Raw genomic sequence first — 22571 nt, 5'->3', positions numbered from 1 at the left:
AAGTGGGTGTATAACCCGATGGAGTTCCATCATGGCACAGTGGAAATGAATCCGACTAGGAACGATGAGGTTGTGGGTTCGATCCCTGGCCTCGCTCAGTGGGTTAAGGATCCGGTGTTGTCGTGAGCTGTGGCATAGGTTGCCGATGAGGCTCAGATCTGGCATTGCTGTGGCTGTGGTGTAGCCGGCAGCTATAGCTCTGATTAGACCCGGAGCCTGGGAAACTCCATATGCCACGAGTGCAGCCCTAAAACCAAAAAAAAAAAAAAAAGAAAAAAAAGAAAAGTGGGTGAATAACCTGATTGAAGGCAATTTAACAACACCCATGAAAACCACATTGCACACAATGTTTGATCCGATCATTGTACTTCTAGGAATTTATCTTAGGAATGTACTCACACACAAAATGGCATATGTACAAGGTTATTCACTGCAGTATTGTTTGCAATAGCAAAGGACTGGCAACAACCTAAATGCCCATCAGTAGGAGACTAGTTGAATGATTTATGCCACATCCATGTAATGGAATATTATGGGACTGTGGCAAAGAATAAGAAGGCTGGAAGGTACTGATGTGAAAAAATACCTATGGTGGGCTGTTAAAAAATAAAGCAAGTTGGGAGCTCCTGGTGGCTCAGCGGGTTAAGGATCCAGTGGTGTGGGTTCACTGTTGTGGCATGTATTAAATCCTTGGCCCAGGAACTTCCACGTGCAGCAGGTGAGGCCAAAAATAAATAAATAAATAAACAAACAAAATAAAATAAAGTAAGTTGCAGAAGTGCATATACACACATATATGTATACATATATCGATTTGCTTCAAAATGTGTAGAGACTCAGAATACACAGCAGTCTGCTGAAGGATGCACAGGTTACCTACAGGATATGGTGGACCAGGATGCTGAGGAGACTTTTCATCACATAGATTTTTGTCGTTTCTAAGTCCTGAAACACATTATCTATTCCAAAATTTAAACAACCAAATTAAATATTTGGGAAAGGACATAGGAGTGGATGTACAAAGTTGGCCACGGAACATAAAGAAGCTGAAGCTCAGGGAGGTTAAGTGTCCCAAGGTGCCCCTGCTGGCAGAGCCAGCACCTGAGCACAGATCTATCTGACCCTCAAGTTAGGAATTGGGAAAAGTCGAGGCTTTTCTAAACTTCTGTTTTCCCAGGTGTCAAATGGGAATCCTGACCGCACCAGCCCTGCCCACACACAGGACCAACAAGGAGGCTCACTCTGATGCATCTGTGTTGGTGAGAGCGCTCTGCAAACCATGGAGGGCTCTAACCCCTGGAAGCTAGACAACACACCACCTTTATTTTTATTTTATTTTTTCCTGGTCTCACTATTGCCAGCATGGAGGGCTGGGTACTTTATGTATATTATCATTTCATTTAATCCTTATGACAACTCTAGAGATGAAGTATTTTATTCCCACTTTGGAGAGGAGGATATTGAGACAGACAAGTTTGTGAATTTAGGTAGTGTGTGACACAAATGGGATCTGAGTCCAAGTTTGCTTGACACTGAAATGGTTGCCTCTTAATTGTGTGTGTGTGTGTAAAATCATCCTATTCCATCATCAGGAATGGGATTCTTGTCTCATTGGCACAGCTGGGATTCCTTCCCATTTTTAGACTGGCTTGTGCAATTCCCCCAAGAGCGTAGCCCCATTTTCTTCTCTCTCTCCACCAAATGTGGCCCATCTGTCAAGACCCATAGTAAATCCATCCTTCTCTTTGAAAACCATCATGGCCCCAGCCCTTAGCAGTGATGTCTGCTTTCTCTAAATTCTCATTGCTCTTAATGTCTTGATTTTTAGTTTTATCTGGAAATAGTTATCTTTTTGTGTGTATAGGTCGTGTTGTCCTTAAATGATGTTTCATTCTTTGGGGTCAGAGTGTCATATTCATCTTTGGAAATGAGACAACATATGTTTTACTCTAAATCAGAGCTTGGTGCATAGAAAACACTCAATAAAAGTGATTCTCTGGCTCTCATTCACAACATCTGACACAACGCCTTATACCCGGCCCCTACTCAAGCAAATGGCAGCTGCTTGAAAGCGTAGCTATCTTGAGGGAACCGGAGGTACACAGGAGAGAAATAATTTTCTTCAAGAAGACAAATGTGCAGGGAAGAGGCTGGCAAATAGATGGATTCAGAAGCGCTGGCCCAAGACAATCAACGCTAGAGTTCATGTCCTGACCATAAAATCAGGTTGCCCCACTCTGTGTGGCCTTCCATAACCAGCAATGGGCACCCCCCCAACAACGGGCACTCTTAGGCACAGATACCTGAGGTCACATCCCCTCAACCCCAAAAACTGATGGCTGGTGTGGCCCAGTGTTGTGGAAAGATCCTCCAGGAGATCAGATTCACAAACATATTGAAGATGACCCACTGTGTGTGTCAGAGAGGCTCACACATGGAATCTACTACATCTTCCCAACAAGTCTTGAAGTTGGAATAATCATCCCTACTTTACAGATGAGAAAAACTGGCATCAATCAGGTCGTGACCAGCTTACAAAGATACACCCATCATCACCACCATGACCCACCTGGGTTAAATCTGGATATGAGGAAATGATGGAAGAGGAAAGTGATAGGAATAGGTACCTAGCACCTGAGAAACAAGTTACTGGCCTGGTTAATCCACTTTTGAACAAGATGTTTGTACAAAAGTTGGGCACAAAGAAGTGAATGGTGGGGAGGATGGAAGCTTGAGAGATGGATGATTGAGGTGATAAACTTTAGCCTCCAAAATGTGTCCCACAGGGAGTGGCTGATCTAAGATTAAAAAAAAAAATTTTTTTTTTTTTTTTAATTTTCTTTTTACGGCTCTACCTGAGGCATACGGAAGTTCCCAGACCAGGGGTCAAATCAGAGCTGCAGCTGCCAGCCTACACCACAGCCACAGAAACACCAGATCTAAGCCGCATCTGCAACCTACACCATGGCTTGTGGCAACACCAGATCTTTAACGCAGAGAGAGGCCAGGGATTGAACCTGCATCCTCATGGACACTATGTTAGATTCTTAAGTTGCTGCACCACAGTGGGACCTCCCTGATCAAAGAATTTTAGATGAACAAAAACATCTGTACTAAGCCAGTAGGCCACTAGTGGTTTGTTGGTTTGTTTGTTTTGTCTTTTTGTCCTTTTAGGGCCACACCTGTGGCATATGGAGGGTCCCAGGAAAGGGGTCTAATTGGAGCTGTAGCCTCTGGCCTACACCACAGCTCACAGCAATGCCAGATCCTTGACCCACTAAACAAGGCCAGGAATTGAACCCACAACCTCATGGTTCCTACTCAGATTCCTTTCCGCTGCACCACTAATGGGAACTCCCAACAATTAGTGTTTAATAAACTCCATCCTACAAACACAACAGGTGTGTATATGTTTCTGCCTGGAGTTTTATTACTAGCTGACTCTTATCCATTAATAATTCTTGAAACTAAATGTAATTCTTTTTTTTTTTTTTTGTCTTTTTAGGGCCGTACCTGTGGCATATGAAGGTTCCCAGGCTAGGGGTCAAATCAGAGCTGTAGCCACCTGCCTACACCACAGCCACTGCAACGCAGGATCTGAGCCTTGTCTGCAACCTACACAACTCAGGGCAATGCCTGATCCTTAACTCACTGAGCAAGGCCAGGGATCAAACCTGCATCCTCACAGATACTAGTTAGATTGTTTCCACTGAGCCACGACAGGAACTCCTGAATGTAATTCTATAAAGTTTCAATCTACCAAAATTTCATCTTGAAATAGGGTCTCAGGGAGGAAGGATCCTGACAAATAGGATTATAAACATCAACAAAGTGTTTATGTGAACCTGGTCCCTGCTGAAAATTGTAGGCCAAGTGGGGACCATTTGAATTGGTGGTTGCACGGCTCACTCTTGGGAAAAACTAAGGCCCTCTGTGCTAGTTAAAGCTATCACATGAAAATAAATAATAATTTATTTTTAGAGTTTGGGGGCTTCCCTTTCTATTTGCCTGCTTCTAAATTTTTTTTTTTGTCTTTTGTTGTTGTTGTTGTTGCTATTTCTTGGGCTGCTCCCGCGGCATATGGAGGTTCCCAGGCTAGGGGTTGAATCGGAGCTGTAGCCACCGGCCTACGCCAGAGCCACAGCAACGCGGGATCCGAGCCGCGTCTGCAACCTACACCACAGCTCACGGCAACGCTGGATCGTTAACCCACTGAGCAAGGGCAGGGACCGAACCCGCAACCTCATGGTTCCTAGTCGGATTCGTTAACCACTGCGCCACGACGGGAACTCCTGCTTCTAAATTTCTTAGAGTCTGAGACGAGACTTTGTTTAATTTTGTATATGGACTTGTGTCTTTCAGGCCTAATTTCTAACCCTGTCATTTCCCATCAAGGCTTAGATTCCTGGGAGTCAAATGCGGAAGTGACCACTGTAGGCATCCAACCTTCATCTCGGTCCCTGGTCTGGTCACAAGATACCCCCACACATTCTAAGCCAAAGCCAGAGGTTGCCCCTGAACAATTGAAAGGATCTAGTTCCTTAAGAAATAGTGGATCTAGGAGTTCCTGTGGTGGCTCAGCGGTTAACGAACCTGACTAGCATCCATGAGGATGCGGGTTCGATCCCTGGCCTCGCTCAGTGGGTTAAGAATCTGGTGTAGCCGTGAGCTGTGGTGTAGGTCAGACACAGCTTGGATCCCGCATTGCTGTTGCTGTGGCGTAGGTAGGCTGGCAGCTACAGCTCCAATTGGACCCCTAGCCTCGGAACCTCCATATGCCCTGGTGAGGCCCTAAAAAGACAAAAAGACCGGAAAAAAAAAAAGAGAAAGAAATAGTGGATCTATTTGTAGTGTAAGTGGGGGTGGGGGTGGAGTCTCTTTTAGAAGCAGATCAGGAAATTGCTGTTCAGGTTGATGAGGTTAGGCAAATAGAAATGGGTTTACTGGCAGGAAGACACGAAGCCAAGCTGGAACCTCAAGCTGAAACCATGGTTTCAAGTAACAATTTTTCACCCTCTGAAATCACATCCTTAGAATATTTTCTTTTTTCCATCAGAGCCAAGCCTAATGACCTCTGCCAGGGCCTTGTAAATCATTCTCTTACCCCAACAATAAAGCCCACAGTTTACTTCTTGACTTGCCATTCATGAGCTACAGGAAACCAGACTCCAAGCTGACTCACTGTTGTCATTCGTCTTTGCATTGCTGCAATGCAAAGAGCTGCCACTTGACCCAGCAACTGGGTGCCCAGTGGTTCCTGCTGCTATTAATTAAAGAAGGGGGAAGGCATGCATCATATAAGGAACCCTGGCTGAAGATCTAGACAGCCCTTGAAGGAGCCTGGGGGCTGTGTGCTTATTGCTGGGTTTCACCTGCCTCTAATCTGCTGTGTGACCTCGAGCCCTGTCACCTCTCTGGGCTCAAGTTCTTCATCTGAAAGTTTAGTGATCATCTTTATACCTATTGATTCTAAACTTTTTAAACCAGGGACTCAGCCACCACCCCATTGATGTCCCTTCCAAAAGGTATAGTACTTTCTGTATATATTATATTCTGTTTCCCAAATACAAGGAACCAGTCTTATAGTTTGGATGATTGGATTTAGTGGCTCATTACCATGTTAAAAAATTCACATAGAACCTGCAAATTATCTTCCTGGGGCTAACAGAACTTTCCTCTTTGAGCATTTAGCACATGACTTGAAAACACATGTTGTGTGACATCGGAGGGATGTGCCTGCAGTCAAGACTCCAAGTATCAGAGGAGAGGGAGGAGGGAGGCCTGCTGATGCCCTGGCTCAGGATTTCCTGCATCTGAGCCCTTGATCTACTACCTCTCATCTTCTGGGCTGCCTTCCCTCCTGCTGTGCCCAGCAAAACCTAATGAATTTTGCAAGGCTTCAAAAGCCTCCCCCATGTTGCCTTCCTCAAGCCCTCCCCTGACTCCCTTAGCACGAAAGGGCCCCTCCTCTTTTCTCTCCATAAGCACGACTTTGTTACAACACACTGTCTTGCAGCATGGATGTCTATGCCTATGTTTCATTCTCTTTCTTTAGGCCAGGGTCCCACCCTTTGTAACGCTGAATGTTGTATCTCAGCATAGGGCCTTGCCCATGGTGGGCAAATGGAGCACTGGGTGTGAGGACTCGCTGACCTGGTTTCACTTTCCTTCCTCTTTTGCATGTCATGAACCCTCACCCCATCTGCCGTGTTTTTGGATCTCACAAAGTTCATTCGTTCAACCACTTTATTGAGCACTGTGATGCTCCACCCAGATCTCTCTTTGGAAATGAAGGAATTACTTCCCAGGTCCTGGGCATGCTGCTGGTACAAGTGTTTAGCTAAAGAGAGCCCCTCCACCAAGGTCAAGGCTCCTTCTTAAGGCCCTTCCACACGAATGGCTGACCTTCACGTGTTAGCAAGGCTCCAGCCTTTGGTATAACTCTGAAGGGCCATCCCAGCTCAGAACTTCTTGTGGGATGGGCCAAGACCTTCCTTAAGGCTGTATCATCATCCACCTTCTCCCTCTGCCCAGTTCCTTCCCTTGTATAGCTGTTGATCCCAAGAGCACTCCCTAATGCAAGTTATGTACACTAAACCCTGTCTCAGTCTGCTTCCCAGGAATCTAACCTGCACCAAGTACCTGCCCTGCATTAGACACTCTTCTCATAGGGAGTAAGAGTGGTGAACAAGACCCTGCCTTATGGAACATTTTGTCTACTGGGAGGAGACAGACGGTAAACAAATGCACATGGAATACATTCAAGCGGACAGAATAAGGGAGTTGGGAAGTGACTCAGGAAGTGGAGGAGGAATGCTATTCTTAATGAAGAGATTAGCTAAGAAGGCTTCACTGATGAATAACAACCTGAATAAAATAAGGAAGAGGGACGGGGAGATATTTGGGGAAAGAGTACTGTAGGCAGTTGGGATCACAACTTCAGAGATGAGGCCAAAGGAGTAACCAGCAGGGATGGTAGCAGATGAGGACCCAGAGAGTCAGATCATGTAGGGCTTTGTAATCCATGATAAGGATCTGGGGTTTTATCCTGCATGATGTGGAGAGCCATTGGAAATGATGAATAAAAGTCACAGAGAATTTGTGTAAGCTGACTTTAAAGAATCACTCTGGATACAATGAAGAACAGATTGGCTGGGGGCATGGAGGGGTGCTGCAAAAAAATAAGCAGGGAGGCCAGTTAGAAGACTATTATTGCATCACGCCAGGGAGAGCTGATGGTGGTTTGGGAAATTATGGTAATGGAGATGCTAAGGGAGTATTAAGTGGATGGGGAGTGGTACAGGGATGGGGTGGAGGAAGACCATAAAGGACAACTTATGTTACTGTAAACATTGTACTTTCTGTATTGGGTGGTGTGTTCATAGGTATTTATCATAGTATTTAAATCAATCAATCAATCCATTGAAAGGAAGGCCAAACCTTGACAAGAAAAGTATGTGCCATCAACAAAATGTTATAATTAATTTCTGAAATTTAACAAAAGAAAGAGAGTGGTGTTTATTCAAAATCCAAGGGGAGATGTTGGATACATGAATCCTAAATTCAGAACCTGGATATAAACTTGAGACTCATCAGCAGATATTAATCATAAGATTAGGAAGCAAAATATGGAAACAAATGTAACACATGCAACAGAAAAGAGAGGTCTAAAGACAGAAACCAGAGATTCCAACATTAGGAAGTTAGAAAGCTGAGTGGGAACCAGAAAAATGTGACTAAGAGAGGCTAGTGAGGAAAAAAGAAGAAGAAGTGATTGCTTGGGTCAAATGACTGCTTGAATGGTCCAGAGAATGAGATCTAAGACTTGGATTTGGCAAAATGGAGGTGACGGGTGATCTCAAAATTTCTGAAGAGTGGTAGAGATGCAAGTGCAATTGGAGTGAGATCAGGAGAGACTAAGAGGCTAGAAAGAGAAAACGGCAAGCATGTAAGTGATGCTCTTGTGGATTTTTCTATGAAAGGGTGCAGAAGAAAGGGATGATGGTTAGAGGGATGTGTAATCAAGAGAGAGACAATTTAAGACAAGGGATTTTATTCATTCTTCAGGTGAGCACCTACTAATTGTCAGACACACAATTATGCACTGGGAAAACCGCCATACTTTGGGTGCCTACAGGCCCACCTAAAGACAGCTCTGTTTGACAGTTTTGTGTAGACACAAGCACCCAAGAACTTTACTCTTCTGCCTCCAGGCTTTCTCCTAAACCAATCTGTATTCTGATGGGAACCACCCAGTTGTAGGGAAAAGCTGATGATACGGGAGAGATGAAAGTCAACTGCAGGAGCAAAACCTTGAGTAGGCAGAAGAGAGGGGGATACAGTGCATAATAATTGAGAAAATAAGACCTAGATAGGAGCTGGGACAAGCTGGCCTTTGGGATAAGTGGGAAGGAGCAAATATGGGTAAGGCTACAAGGGAAGTGGTTGACTTTGTGGTGGGAGCAAATATGGGTAAGGCTGCAAGGGAGGTGGTTGACTTTGTGGTGGATATTCTTCTCAGATTAATTTCATTTTCTCAGTGAAGTAAGTAGCAAGACCAATAGCTCAGTATGAATTGCAGTGAAAGGATTTGCGATCTGAGAAAAGAAGAAAAAGTGTAAAACACTTGTCCATAATATTCACTACACATGCTATGTGCAAGGCACTATTCTAGGCTCTTGGGATATACCAGTGTACAGAACGAGATCCCTGCCTGTGTAGAGTTCATGCTCCAATGAATGTACCAGCGAAATATATTCAGGTTGCCAGGCAACATTTAGGACCCACTAGAGATTTGGAATCAAGGCTATACATGAAAGTAGTCAAATGATTTAGTATTGATCAATTGCTTGAGGGCACTGTTGAATGTTCACTGCGGAAGAAGAAAAACTTTTCCTCTATCCTCTTAGGTTCAGTATCTGGAGTATGCAAATTAAACTGACAAAAGACAGAATAACAGAAGAAAGGATTCTTTTGCATGCACATGGGGGCTTCACAGAAAAGAAATGAAAATCCAAAAAGGGGGTTAACCCAAACACTTTATATACCACTTTAACAAAGGGTGATAAATTGTGAATAAGTGACTAGACAAAGGAAAGGGGGGTGGTTTGGGCTTTTAGGGATGCTAAATTGGGGGACTAGGAAAAGTATGGCAGATAAAGGTTATTTACTAAGGTTTGTTATGCAGACACAAGTCCGTGCTGTCTCTTCGTGATAAGAGTCATTTCTGGTGATTAAAATTGTTCTCTTTTTTCTGGTGCTGAAGAGAGAGAAACCTTTATAAAGGGAAATTTATGCTACCTATACAAAGGGAAATTTATGCCCTGCTTTCAGGCAGTGAGGGGGAGGGCAGACAGTTTCTCCTGTGTCTGCTATTTCTTAATTGCCTTCAGCTCAAAATAATCCTTAAGCCCAAGTGGCATATTTGGGGGTGGCATATTCTGATTCCCTTTATCAGCTAAGGAGGTCCTGATTTCCAACAGAGCAATGACTGGAAAATATGAAGTAGAAATAGAAAAATTAAACATAAAAACACTTTTTAATGTCAGTTTAAAACTAAAGAACATTCAACTTTATTTACGAATCCACCTCCTCCTCCCACGCTTCTTTATCTCCCCATTGCCACTGCTCTAGTTTAAGCTCTCGGTTCTCAGCTGGACTATTTCAACAGATTCTTATTTCTCTTTTCCATCATTTTTTCCCTTTATGCCAGTCTATAAAACCTGGTTAAATTACTTTTCCATAAATATAACTGTCAATGTGTCACTCTCCTTCTCAGAAGCCCAAATGGCTTCTCATTTCCTACAGGATAAAGTCTAAACTTATTTTTATTTTCCATGCTCTTTTCAATCTGAATCCCCAAGTACCATTTCCATTCAAGTATCCCCATATTTCCTTACCGGAATATCCTGCTCCATTTAGACTCATTTACTTGATGGCCCTTAACTATTGCATGTTCCTGACATGCTTCATGCTTTTCATGTGGAACACACAACCTCCCCCTAACTTAAGGTACTTCTCTGCACTCCAAGGACTGCTCAAGGGGCACCTCTTCCTCCCCGCCTCCCCTGACACCTCCCCTACCTAATACTACCACCTATTAATATTACCCTTAGCTACATGTTCTGAAATTGACATTTACCACTTATGTTCCTATTTCATACCTCCTCAGCTAGATGAGAAGCTCTTAGCCAGTAGAAGCCATGCCTTATACCTCTCTGTCGGATCCTCAGCACTCTTGCACTTGGAAAGTCAACACTTTTCCAGCATTTAGTTTTGTATGCTGACTCAGAGACAAAAAACAATTCCGTCAGGGGTCCTTCATGCAACATGTCTGATTGGTGGTTCTAATTACAGGAAGCTCACATGAGAAGCCACCTCCCATTTGTTTCCATTCCATTAGGAAATGCTTTGTGTTAATTCAACGTTTTGTCCTATGACCTATTAAGTCAAGCTACTTTGAAAGCAATTTAATTATAACCCTGGGATTTTTCAAGATTGCCAAAAATTCAGTCTGTCTAGGCAGAACTAGGGCTTATAAAATGTAGCATTTTCAGATATCAGCATAGCAGTGTAGAAGCTCTGCAACTCAGGCTTGTTCAAAGATGAAGTTCTGAGAAGTTTCTCCTACATTGGTTGAGGTCACTTGGCTGGTAGTCAGATTTGGCAAATGCAGCTGACTGTCAAAAAGCTACGACATAAAAAATACAGCCTCCTCTTCCCCACACATAAACACACACACGCCCTCTTTTTAGATGCCTAAATAAATTTAATAGCAACCTGGGTGTGCCAGCACAGCTCCAGCAATTACAGTCAAAAACAGCAATTACCGCTTTGTAGTATCTAAAGTTTTTCATTCCCCAACTGAAAAGTCACCCTGTTTGAAGCTAAGTTTTTTCTGTGCTGAGAACTACCGTTTTCCCAGCAAAGATTTGTCGAGTATTTATAATTCACCAAAGGCGAATGGGGTTGCAGTAACAGTACAAAGAAAATGAAGGCCTGGGTTCTTCCCTCAAGGAGTTTACAATCTACTAACAGGAGGCAGGTGATATAAGGTAATGAAACTCAAGTTCAGGTGCCAGGAGACAGGTGTGCTTTGGAAATAGTGGTAATACACAGAAGGCGGGATAACTTGGGCGGTAGGGGAAAAGACAAGTCAGGAAAGACTTCAGAAAGGATGCCTTGAAAATGCTCAATCAAGGAGTTCCCTGGTGGTTCAGAGGGTTAAGGATCTTGCATAATCATTGTTATGGCGTGGGTGGCTGCCATGGCATGGGTTCAACCCCTGTCCCAAGAACTTCCACAGGCTGTGGGTAAGGCCAAAAAAAAAAAATGCTTGATTGGCATCTCCTCAATAAATCAAACATAAAATTACAGTATAACTCAGCAATTCCACTCCTGGGTATTTACCCTTCAAAACTGAAAATAGGTACAAACAAAATTTTGTACACAAATACTTATCGGAGCACTATTCACAGTAGCCAAAAGATGGAAAGCCAAATATCCATCAACGGATGAATGGATAAACAAAATACAGTGTATCTGCATAATGGAATATGATTTGTCCACAGAGTGAAATGATGTGCTGATACCTGCTACAATGTGGATGAACCTGGAAAACATTATGCTAGGTGAATGAAGCCAGGCACAAAGCCCATGGACTGCATGATTCAGTGTATGTGACTATCCAGAATAGGCAAATCCATAGAGATAGAAAGCAGATTAGTTGCTGCCAGGGGATGGGGAGGGTGGGCAGAAATGGGGATTAACTGCTTAATTGGTACAGGGTCTCCTCTGGGGGTGATGAAAATGTTCTGAAAATAGTGGTAATGGTTGCCCAACACTGTGAATGTACAAAATGTCACTGAATTGTACACTTTAAGATGGTTAAAATGGTAAATTTGGTTATACGCATGTTGCTACAATAATAATAATTAACACACACAAAACTGACGCAGGAATGGGGACAAGACTGCAGGAAGATGGAGCAGCATGCATTAACACATGTAGACCTGAACTGCCTGGTGGTGACTTCAAGAGACTTGATGAGTCTGGTGCCATTAGCATCTCCTAGTGACTACGACAACCAAAAGTGCCCCTACATATTTCCAACACCCCCCACCTCAAGGTTCCCCCCCTCACCCCAAGTCCTTACCTTCTTAGCTACTCTGCAGCATTGAATCTTACCATAAGTCAGTCAAGAAATATTTGTTAAGAGCTATTCTATGCCATCATGGGGTGGGGCATTAGCATACTGAGACACGTGGCTCCCACAGCCCTCCCATCATATTACATGAGCTTCATCTCATAAGTATCCAATTGTTCCTTCTACCAAAACACAAACGAAACTCAACAAAATAGAAATTTCCCTCACCCCACAACTAATCCATCCACAAGTTATGTCATTTCTCCCTTCAAAACACAGGTTAGATTTGCCCCTGTTTCACCATCTCCACTGCTACCATCCATGTCCCAGCCACCACCTCTTCCTGGCTGCTCCCCCATGGGCCACACTTGTCCTTCACAGTTGGCGGCAGGCAAAGGAACCCTTCCAAAAAGCAAGTCCAATTACACCACTCTCCTACTCAAAGTCTCCAATGAGTTCTCCACACACCTTAGAACTACCCCTTAAATCCTAACAGGCTTTCTTCTGTGACCTGGCTCTTGTTCACTCTTTTGACCTCAGCACTTACTACTCACCCCCTAGTTCACTCTGCTCCAGCCCCACTGGACCCTGGCCCTGCGGTCATTCCCCAAACACATGGAGCTCTGTCCCAATTCAGTCTTGGCCCATCTTGTTCCAATGCCTGCAGTGGTCTTCCTCCAGACCTCCTAGAGCAGCCTCTTCTTCTTGCTTCAACTGAGGTGGTTTTCTGAGAGCCTTTTCCTTATGATTCAGTCTCAAAGCGCTGCCCCCAGTCTCCATCCATCTCTGAAACCCCATCCAAACCCCATCAACCTCAGGCCCTCATTCTGCTTTATTTTCTCCATGCGCTGTTTAAAACCAGTTTGTTTAGGTGTGGTCTATTGTATGTATTCTTTTATATGAGCAATATGAGCTCCCAGAATAGAAGCCTGGGTCATGGAGAAGCATGTGGCCTAGGGTAGGAGCTCCAGCATGCAGCTTTTCTTCCTCATTTTCCAAAGAGTTGTCTCAGTCACCTTTTACTCTCTGCACACCATGTTGGTAAACTCTATTTCCATGGTGCTATTTCTCAAAGTGTGATCTGTGCACCAACCTCATCCAAATCCTCTGGGATGCTGCTTAGAAATACAGATTCCTAGGACCAAATCTAAATCTTACTGAGTCTTTTAAGGTCCACAGGGTAAAGGCTGAAACCTGCATTGATATTTCAGCTCTGCAGATAATTTCTGTGCTTGATAGGCCTGAAAACACTGTTCTACAATTTCAGTAATTATATTTACTGATTTGCAAATCTGTGTTTCCACTTTTTGTTTCTTTCTTTCTTTCTTTTTTTTTTTTTTGGCTGCACCCCCAGCATGCACGGGCAAGGACTGAACCTGAGCCATAGCTGTGGCAACACCACATCGTTAACCAGCTGCACCACATGGGAACTTCCTCCACTTCTTGTTTCTAAAGGATCCCAAGGCTTGTGGCTTCTGCTTCCTTAGCATCTCTCAAATCTGTGTGCTCTGTACACACCCATTTCATATAGTTCAAGAACCTCAACTTCATTTGAATCATGACAATCATTTTGGGCTAGTATCTGACCACTTTCCAAAGCACTCAGCTGAAGCATTTCGCCCCCCTGCCACCTTTCTAAAACCACCAATGGTTTTCCATTTTCCCCCTGTTGGCGCCGCTTGCCAGGAAGGACCAGTTTATGCACCAATTTCTCCAGGAAACATCTCTTGCCTCAGTGGAATGTTTTCTCCTCCTTCTTTGTTGCCCAATGAACTGTCATTTCTTGTGCTTACTTGTTTTACCTTTAGTATAGTTATTTACTTATCTGTTTTATTTCCTGAAATTCATAGGTTCCATGGGTGCAGGAAACGTGAATTATTCATCTTTCTTTACTCCAGAGGACTCAGACCACTAGTTGGTATTCAATAAGCAGTTGTTGAATGAATGATTAAGCTCATGTTTGGTCCAAAATATACATTTTATAATTCTGTTTTTTTTTCTCCTTCATTAGTTAAAAAGGAAACCCTCAAGACAGTAATTCAAAAAATTTGGATCATTCATTTCTGCTGAAATAAAAACAAAGACGTATCGACATCTTTTGTGATCATGATCAATTTGGATACTATAATGAAATTCAACAAATTTATTATAATCAAGGATCATAAAACCACTTACTAATTATAACAGAGCAAAAGAAAAACCTTCCCGTTCTCAATCATGGTTACAAAACAGATTCTAAACTGATGCAAAGACAAGCAGTCTGTTGTGAATATTCAATCTGTAGAGTAATTTAAAAATAAGAATTAGGAGAGTTGACATTCAGAACTCCACCCTTCAAGGTATGTTTCTCCTGACCTCCAGTTTGGAACAATTTTGCCACCTCTTAGGCAGATGTAAAGCTTGAATGAACTGTGGGTAACTGGAACCAAGTGCCCATAATTGTCCCCACCACTGCAGGTCTGTTTCTACTGCTGGGCTGAGGGAGACATATCCATGGCACTGCAGCAGAGAACACAAAATGGATATTTTCCCAAGAAAACGATGTTATAGATGAGGCTAAATATATTGAAAGCAAGCTTTTCATGGTCCTCTCATATTTTGGGTTATATGGCTTTTGGGATCTAGCCTGGTAACCTAACCATAGAACTTTAATGGTCGCAGGTAAATACATTTTGAATTCCTATCAACAGACCAACATTTTAAACACCCTCTTTCTACAATTTTAGCAGCTGGAAAAAGTCCTTTCCTTTCCTAATCTAGTCCTGTTGACTCTGTCTAATGTCTCTAGGTCCATGGCTCTCATGACCGCTGTCCTGAGGGTATGAAAGATATCACACGTAGACATACCATTTGCTAAATCACACTGGAAACCCCATGCAAGTGGCATTACTTAGAAAGCAAAGAAGATAACACAAAAATTAAACTCTACATACAATGAGACACCAAAGATAATTTCTGAAATGTTCTTCCTGTTGAAGTGTTCTTTCTGTTGAAATGTTCTGAGATTTATTGCAATTATACTCTATTCATTTGGGCAAAGAGCAATTTATTTCTCACACCATTCACCTGAAACCTACATTGTGGTTCTTGTCTGCGCAGAAATCATAAACTCACAAGCTGGAGGAGCCCTTGGAGGTCATCTCATCCAATGCCCTCGTTTGGCCAACAAACCCAATGTAATCATTTCCATTTTATCTTTGTCATAAATTCTATATGCCACAATGTTCTGAATGCTTCCTTTGGGTTCCAAACCTACCCTATGGGGTTTTATACTGAGCCAACTTTTTTACAAATCTGCAGGGAGAATGAATACATGATCACTTTTTGGATAACACGTGACCAAAAATAACAATGGGATCAATTCTATAAAGTAGAAATCCAAAGATAAAAGATCACAGACTCAAAATGCGAAGTGAGGACTCTTATGCAGGAAGAATAAAGACAAGAATAAATGGAATAAATTGTACCCGACAGCAACGGCTTAACTCTCGGATTCCTCAGCCCTTTGGAGATATGCTGATTCTTTCATCTAACTTTTTGGAAACTAGCTTAATAATTTAAGCAAATAGCCAGCAGTCTCTTTATAAGTTCTGTCTTTATGGTTAGGGATCCCTTTGTCCAAAAACTTCTCCCCTCTGCACCCCCCCCCCCCACATTTGGGAATTTCTTATGGCACAGGAAAGCTGTAAGCAGGAGCACCTGCTAATACAGGGGAGTTGTCTTTTGGGGTCTCTTGTGGGACAGGAGGCTTATGGGTGCTCCCAGAGAGGGGGAGTGGAGGCTGCATTAGGTGATGGAGAAGATGAAGAAAGAGAGGAAGGTGGCAGAAAAGCAAATATATTATACCTGGATGAAGACAGAAAGAAAACTACTGAAAGTCAGAGTGATAAAATAGCTTCTGGATCAAACTCATTAACTAACGCTTCAGCCAGATCAGTTCCATCTTAATCTGAATTGTGTACTGAGAGTCCCAGTAACATTTTTTTTTCTTTTTTTTTTTCTTTCTTTTTCTTATTGGCTGCACCTGTGGCATATGGAAGTTTCCAGGCTGGGGGTCAAATTGGAGTTGAAGTTGTCAGCCTATGCCACAGCCACAGCCACATCGGATCTGAGCCACATCTTGTGACCTACGCTGAAGCTCACATCAATACCAGATCCTCAGCCCACTGAGTGAGGCCAGGGATAGAACCCACATCCTCATGGATATTATGTCAGGTTCTTAACTCACCGAGCCAAAATGAGAACTCCGTATTTTGTTTTTAAAAAGAGCTGTATTTAGGGGTGTTCAAAAGACTTGAAAACCATTGGATTCCCTCAATTTAAATCAATTAAGACGGAGTTCCCATCGTGGCTCAGTGGTTAACGAACCCGACTAGCATCCATGAGGACCGGGGTTCGACCACTGGCCTTGCTCAGTGGGTTAAGGATCTGGCATTGCTGTGAACTGTGGCGTAGGTCTCAGACATGGCTCGGATCCTGCATTGCTATGCCTGTGGCGCAGGCCAGAGGCTACAGCTCCGATTGGACCCCTAGCCCGGGAACCTCCATATGCCTCAGGTATGGCCCTAAAAAGACAAAAGACAAAAAAATAAAATAAATTATGACACTAATTAAGCACCTGCTACATTTTGTGTATTAGCTGGTTTCTGGGTTTATAAAGATGAATAAGACACATGCTGCTCGTCAGAACTTTCTCATCTTGTGGGAAAGACCGGCTCATCCGTCACCACAATGGAGATGATCAGATGGGAACACAGATGAAGGAGCAATTAATCCCACCTGCGAGGCCAAAAAAGCTAGAAAAAGGTAGTATCTGAATTGGATTTTGAAGATGTTAGAAGTGTGTAAGGTGGACTGATAGGGTAGGAGGACTCAAGGCAAGTATGCCTAGTGGAGCTGGAGTCAGATGCCTGCCAGTGGCAGGGGTGGAAGATCCTGAAGATGCTCTGGAGAGGGGTGCTGGGGCCAGGCTAGAGATGCAGTGAGTGACATGCTGTCACCAGTAGTTGATGGTATTGTTTTAGAAGAGGCAGACCTATGCCTTAAATATGAAACCTGGGACACAACATAGAGGGTAGAAGAGGGAGTAAGCCCAGTTGAGAGGGCTGAAAAAAGTCTAAGTGGAGGAGGAAGAAAGCCTGGACTCTCAGCAGGTCTGGATGGGAGAGAACAAGTGTTTGCGGGTAGAACTGGTTGTACTTGGTGATAACTGGTATGAACGGCAAGGAAGAAAAGGAGCAAACATGGAATCGTAGGGCTCTTTCTTGAGAAAGGGGTGGGAGTGGTTCTATTATTCTGTCTGCAAAGAATAGACACTCAGCCTGGGCAAAGTGGTAAATAAATTACCCTGATAATCCAAGTTTGGGTCAAGACACCAAACTGGAGATGTAGTGGGCATCTAGAATGAGGGAGCTGGATACCATCTAAACTCATTCTTTCTCTCATTCCCCTCCCTCCTCTACATACATTCCTTATTTGTGCTTCTTCCTGGGTTAATTTTTTCCCCCTCACCTCTGCTTTATTTTAAAACCACTTTGTTGAAGTATCATTGACATAAAACGAACTGGACATCTTCATAGCGTACAATTGGAAAAGTTTTGAAAGAGGCACCCACCCATGGAACCATCAGCACAATCAAGAGAGACACCAAATCTATCACCCTCCAATTTCCCCCTGCCTGTTTGTAATTCCTCTCTCCCGCTCCTCTCTGCCTCTCCTCACCCTCCTCTGCCTGGCAATGACTCATCTGATTTCTGACATTAGATTAGTCTTCATCTTTAAGAGTTTAGTATAAAAGGAAACATATAGTAGGCACTTGTCTTTGTCTGGCTTCTTGCACTCAGGTTGACGTATGTTGTGTGTGTACTCTAGTTCCTTCCTTTGTCCTCCTGAGCAGCAGTCCATCATCTCTGCCTTTTCCTCTGTGCTAGCTGTGTTCTCTCCTGCTGCCTGGCTCTCTCACCGAGTGGAAAACCTGGCCCATTGGATTCCCAGGGTTTGCCTTTCATGGCTGCCTGACTGATTCAGGACTATGGCGGGAGAGGCAGGGATACATGACGAACCTGGCAAAGCTACGAGAATCTTCTGGATTCCAGCCTGGTGTTTGATGCCAGCCTTCAGCCCACTCGCGAACCTTCTGACCTCCTTCCTTCCTCTGCTTTTCAGGTTCACACTGACATTGCAAAATGCACTATACTAGGATCCATTTCAAATGAAGCCAATAAGAAAGATAAAAAAACTAAACCCTAAAGAGAAAACTCCTGTATAAATTCAGAGTAGAAAAGACCTTTCTCACTGTGATATACAATCACGAAGGCATAAAATAAAAGATTTAGAAATGAAATTCCATAAAAATCAAAATGGCTGCTTGGCAAAATCTCCGCGAGCAAAGTAGAAAGACAAATGGCAAAATGGGGACAAATTGTTTATAATTCACTTCACAAAGTTTTATGTCTTCAGTATTTTAAGAGTTCCTACAGGTCAATAAAAAAATACCCAGTTACCCAGAAAAAAAAAAATTGGGCAAAGAATGTAAAACAGTTCACAGACAAAGGAGATACAAACAACTTGTAAGTACATAAATAATCAACTGCATATTAGGAGCAACACAAACTCAAAAATACAATGAAATACCATCTTCACTATCGCATTAGTAAAAATCTAAGTGTATTAACGCACGGTGCTGGCAAGGCAGAGGGAAATGATTCTCCTCCTCCACTGCTGTTCCAAGTGTCAGCTGGTACCACCCGTCGGTAGGCAATTTAGTAATAACCATCAGGATTGGTTATTTCACTGGAGTGCTGTTTGCTATGACAAGAAATTGGCGACAACTTAAATGTCTACCCATAAGAGGCTGGTTGAACACATTAGGACCCATCTATCCAATACTGCATAGTTGTAAAAAGAGAATGCGGGCACTTCTTATGAAATAAAAGATGTCCAAGATGGATTATGAAGTGGAAAAAAAATAAGATGCAGGAAAAAAATTAAAAAATAAGACATGAAAAAAAAAAGGCACAGCATGTGCTCATTTGTGTAGAATGGAAACGAATGCACTGTAAATCTGTATTTGCATATATACATATTTAAAATCTCTGGAAGAATCCGCAGGAAATATTAACAGGGTACCAGTGTGAGAAGGTGAAGAGGAACTAGATACACAGAGAACAGGGGTAGAAAACAGACATTTATGGATATACATTTATTTTGAATCATATAAAATGTATTATCTACGTAAAAGATTAAATTATCTTTGAAAAATTCTATTGCTTGAAAAATTCTATTGCTTAAGTTGAATGAAACCATCTTCTTCTAAGCTTTTTGGAAAAAAAAAAAAAATTCTCATAGGGAGTTCCCATCGTGGCTCAGTGGGTAACGAATCAGACTGGGAATGATGAGGTTGCAGGTTTGATCCCTGGCCTTGTTCAGTGGGTTAAGCATCTGGTGTTGCCATGAGCTATGGTGTAGGTCGCAGACGTGGCTCGGATCTGGCATTGCTGTGGCTGTGGCCTAGGCCGGCAGCAACAGGTCCGATTAGACCCCTAGCCTGGGAACCTCCATATGCGGGCCATAGTGGGTGTTAGCTTCCAGCTAACATGAAAAACTCTGACATATAGAGTCTTAGGTCCCTCATAACAGAGGTTTAGGAGGAAGATGGGAAGATAAATAATTGCTGCCTAAAAAGACAAAAGACAAAAAAACCCCAAAAAACTAAGCTTTTTGGTTCAAGGAAAGTTTAACTTTCAGATTTGCCTTCATTTAGCAAACCAGCATGCACAGGTTCAGTGTCATGATTTTGGTTTAAGTCCCTGAAACCTACATATCTGGATCACACAAATACACGTATTCACACACACAGGGGTACACACTAAGCATAAATGTTCTTGAACACTCATCTAGATCAACCTAAGACCTAAGCAGAGGATGAGGCGCAAAGAACTTAAAGCAGAGTTGAGCGAGTGAGCATGTCTATGGAGGAAGAATACAAGATCCCAGGAAGAGCAATTTGGAAGGTAACTGGAGGGGGAAAGAGACGGGGGTGGGGTGGGGGTTGGGAGGTGGGCATGAAGGATGGGATCCACAGAAATAGAACTCAGCCGCTCCCTGTCTCTCAGTCTCTCCCTGCACTTGCTAGAGGTGCCAGTGAAGAGACAATCATCTCTGACTCAGCAGATCTCAGGGCTCGGGTCATGCCTTTCTTGTAGCATCACAGAGACTGATCCAAGAGGCCCTGGCTGGTCCCAGCCTGTGAGTCCATGTTCTGCAGTCTCTTTAATTTAAGGCACAATCAGCAGAGCTCTGAGGACAATCTCTGGACACAACTTGGAGCCTATCAAGATCTCCCCACCCTTTATTCCTCAAAACCAGAGATAAGAGCAGAGAGAAGGTCTATTGCAAGGTCCCCATTTGGGGAGGTAAAAGGATCACTGTGTCACCATGCTCGACTCAGATGGAGTCCTCCCTCTAGACCTCCCCTGCTGGCATTAAGACCTCTGGGGCCAGAATCTTAGTTCCTGGTTCAAGTACAGGTGTGTCTCCCTAAAGCCTCCAACTCATTTTCTGAAATGCTGGGCTGGCACTGGTATGATCTCAGTCCTGCTCTGGATGCTTCCAGCTAACATGAAAAACTCTGACATATAGAGTCTTAAGTCCCTCATAACAGAGGTTTAGGAAGAAGATGGGAAGATAAATAATTGCTGACATTTATTAAGCACTTAGTATGTGCTAAACAACTTACCTTATTTAATTTCATCTTCACAACTACCTCATGCACCATATGTACTGTTTTTACTCCATTTTACAGACAAAGATAGTAAGGCTTAGAGGTTAACTGGCTTCTTCACGTTTACAAGGTTGGTGAGAAGGAGTCAGTATTTGAACTCAGATCTCTGTGAGCTCAGATCTTTGTGATTAGCCTGGAACATGCATGTGAACCATTTTGTAAACTAAAGTTCTGCACACATTACTTCTCATTGTTCCTATGGAACATGGTAACAGCTAGCAGTTATTACTGTTATTGAGTATTTATGGTGGGCCATGAATTTTACATATATCATCTAATTTTTTTTTTCTTTTTACCACTGCACCTGTGCATATGGAATTCCTAGGCTAGGAGTTGAATTGGAGCTGCAGTGGAGGCCTAAGCCAGAGCCACAGCCATGCAGGATCTGAGCGGCATCTGTGACTTATGCCGCAGCTTGCAGCAACACCAGATCCTTAACCCTCTGAACGAGGCCACATCCTCATGGACACCAGGTTGGGTTCTTAACCCACTGACCCACAAAAGGCACTCCTCATCTAATTTTTTTTTTTTTTTTTAGGCCTGCACCCACGGCATATGGAAGTTCCCAGGCTAGGGGTCAAATCAGAGCTGCAGCTGCTGGCCTACACCACAGCCACATGGGATCTGAACTGGATCTACAACATACACCAAAGCTCATGGCAACGCCCAATCCTGAGCGAGGCCAGGGATCGAACCTGCATCCTCATGAATACTAGTTGGGTTTGTTCCCACTGACCCACAACAGGAACTCCTCATCTCATTTAACAAGCCCTTTGAGTATATTACCGTCTACATAAAGCTTCCTTGTCCAGGGTTACACGGATGAGTTTTGAACACTGGCAGTCTGACATCGAGGCCTCCATATACCAGGCTGTCTTCCCAAAGACTAAAAGATTCATGACAAGTCATCAATGAGGTGTTAATATTCTGAATGAAAACAATCTGAGAACTGTGATGCTCTGGTTACGTGGCAGCTCAGAACTTCCACGCTTGCACAGATCCACTGTGAGGAAGACAGATGTGCGAGTGGCACATATTTTGTTCAAGTACTTTTTTTTTTGTCTTTTTCTCTTTTTTTCTAGGGCCGCACCCGCAGCATATGGAGGTTCCCAGGCTACGGGTCTAATCGGAGCTGTAGCCACTGGCCTACACCAGAGCCACAGCAACGCCAGATCCAAGCCATGTCTTCAACCTATACCATAGCTCACAGCAACGCCGGATCCTTAACCCACTGAGCGAGGCCAGGGATCGAACCTGCAACCTCATGGTTCCTAGTCGGATTCGTTAACCACTGCGCCACAACGGGAACTCCTCAAGTACATTTTTAACTCCACCACAGTTCTGTATCAGTTATACAGTGCTCCAGGCCCTCCCTACAAGGTCATTAAATATCAACAGGCAGCACAATTGTTAACTGAACCTCTCCTCTCCTTCCCTTCTCTCCCAAATAGGTCATTCGTCCCATTAAATATGTTGATGCGACTTTTTCCTGTGGGATCTTCTGACTTTCCATGAAGAGTGTGCTTATCCAAAAATAAACCTTCGTTTCCACTGCACATGGATAAACCAACCTCCACGCTGCCAGGAAACCACGTTGAACTGTCCTGGGGAAGTGACTCTGATTGGTTCCCCCATGTACTACAA

At 43.3% G+C, this 22571-nt stretch overlaps 1 protein-coding gene across 2 annotated transcripts in view; it reads right to left on the bottom strand.

Annotated features, from left to right (window-relative positions):
* The window catches only part of VTCN1 (V-set domain containing T cell activation inhibitor 1), a 177531-nt gene that overhangs the window by 99836 nt on the left and 55124 nt on the right, over window positions 1–22571 (bottom strand). The gene's annotated exons all lie outside the window — the stretch shown is intronic.

This window comes from Phacochoerus africanus, chromosome 6, assembly GCF_016906955.1.
Source record: "Phacochoerus africanus isolate WHEZ1 chromosome 6, ROS_Pafr_v1, whole genome shotgun sequence".
Taxonomy (NCBI): Eukaryota; Metazoa; Chordata; class Mammalia; order Artiodactyla; family Suidae; genus Phacochoerus; species Phacochoerus africanus.
This window is presented reverse-complemented; position numbering and strand designations above follow the sequence as displayed.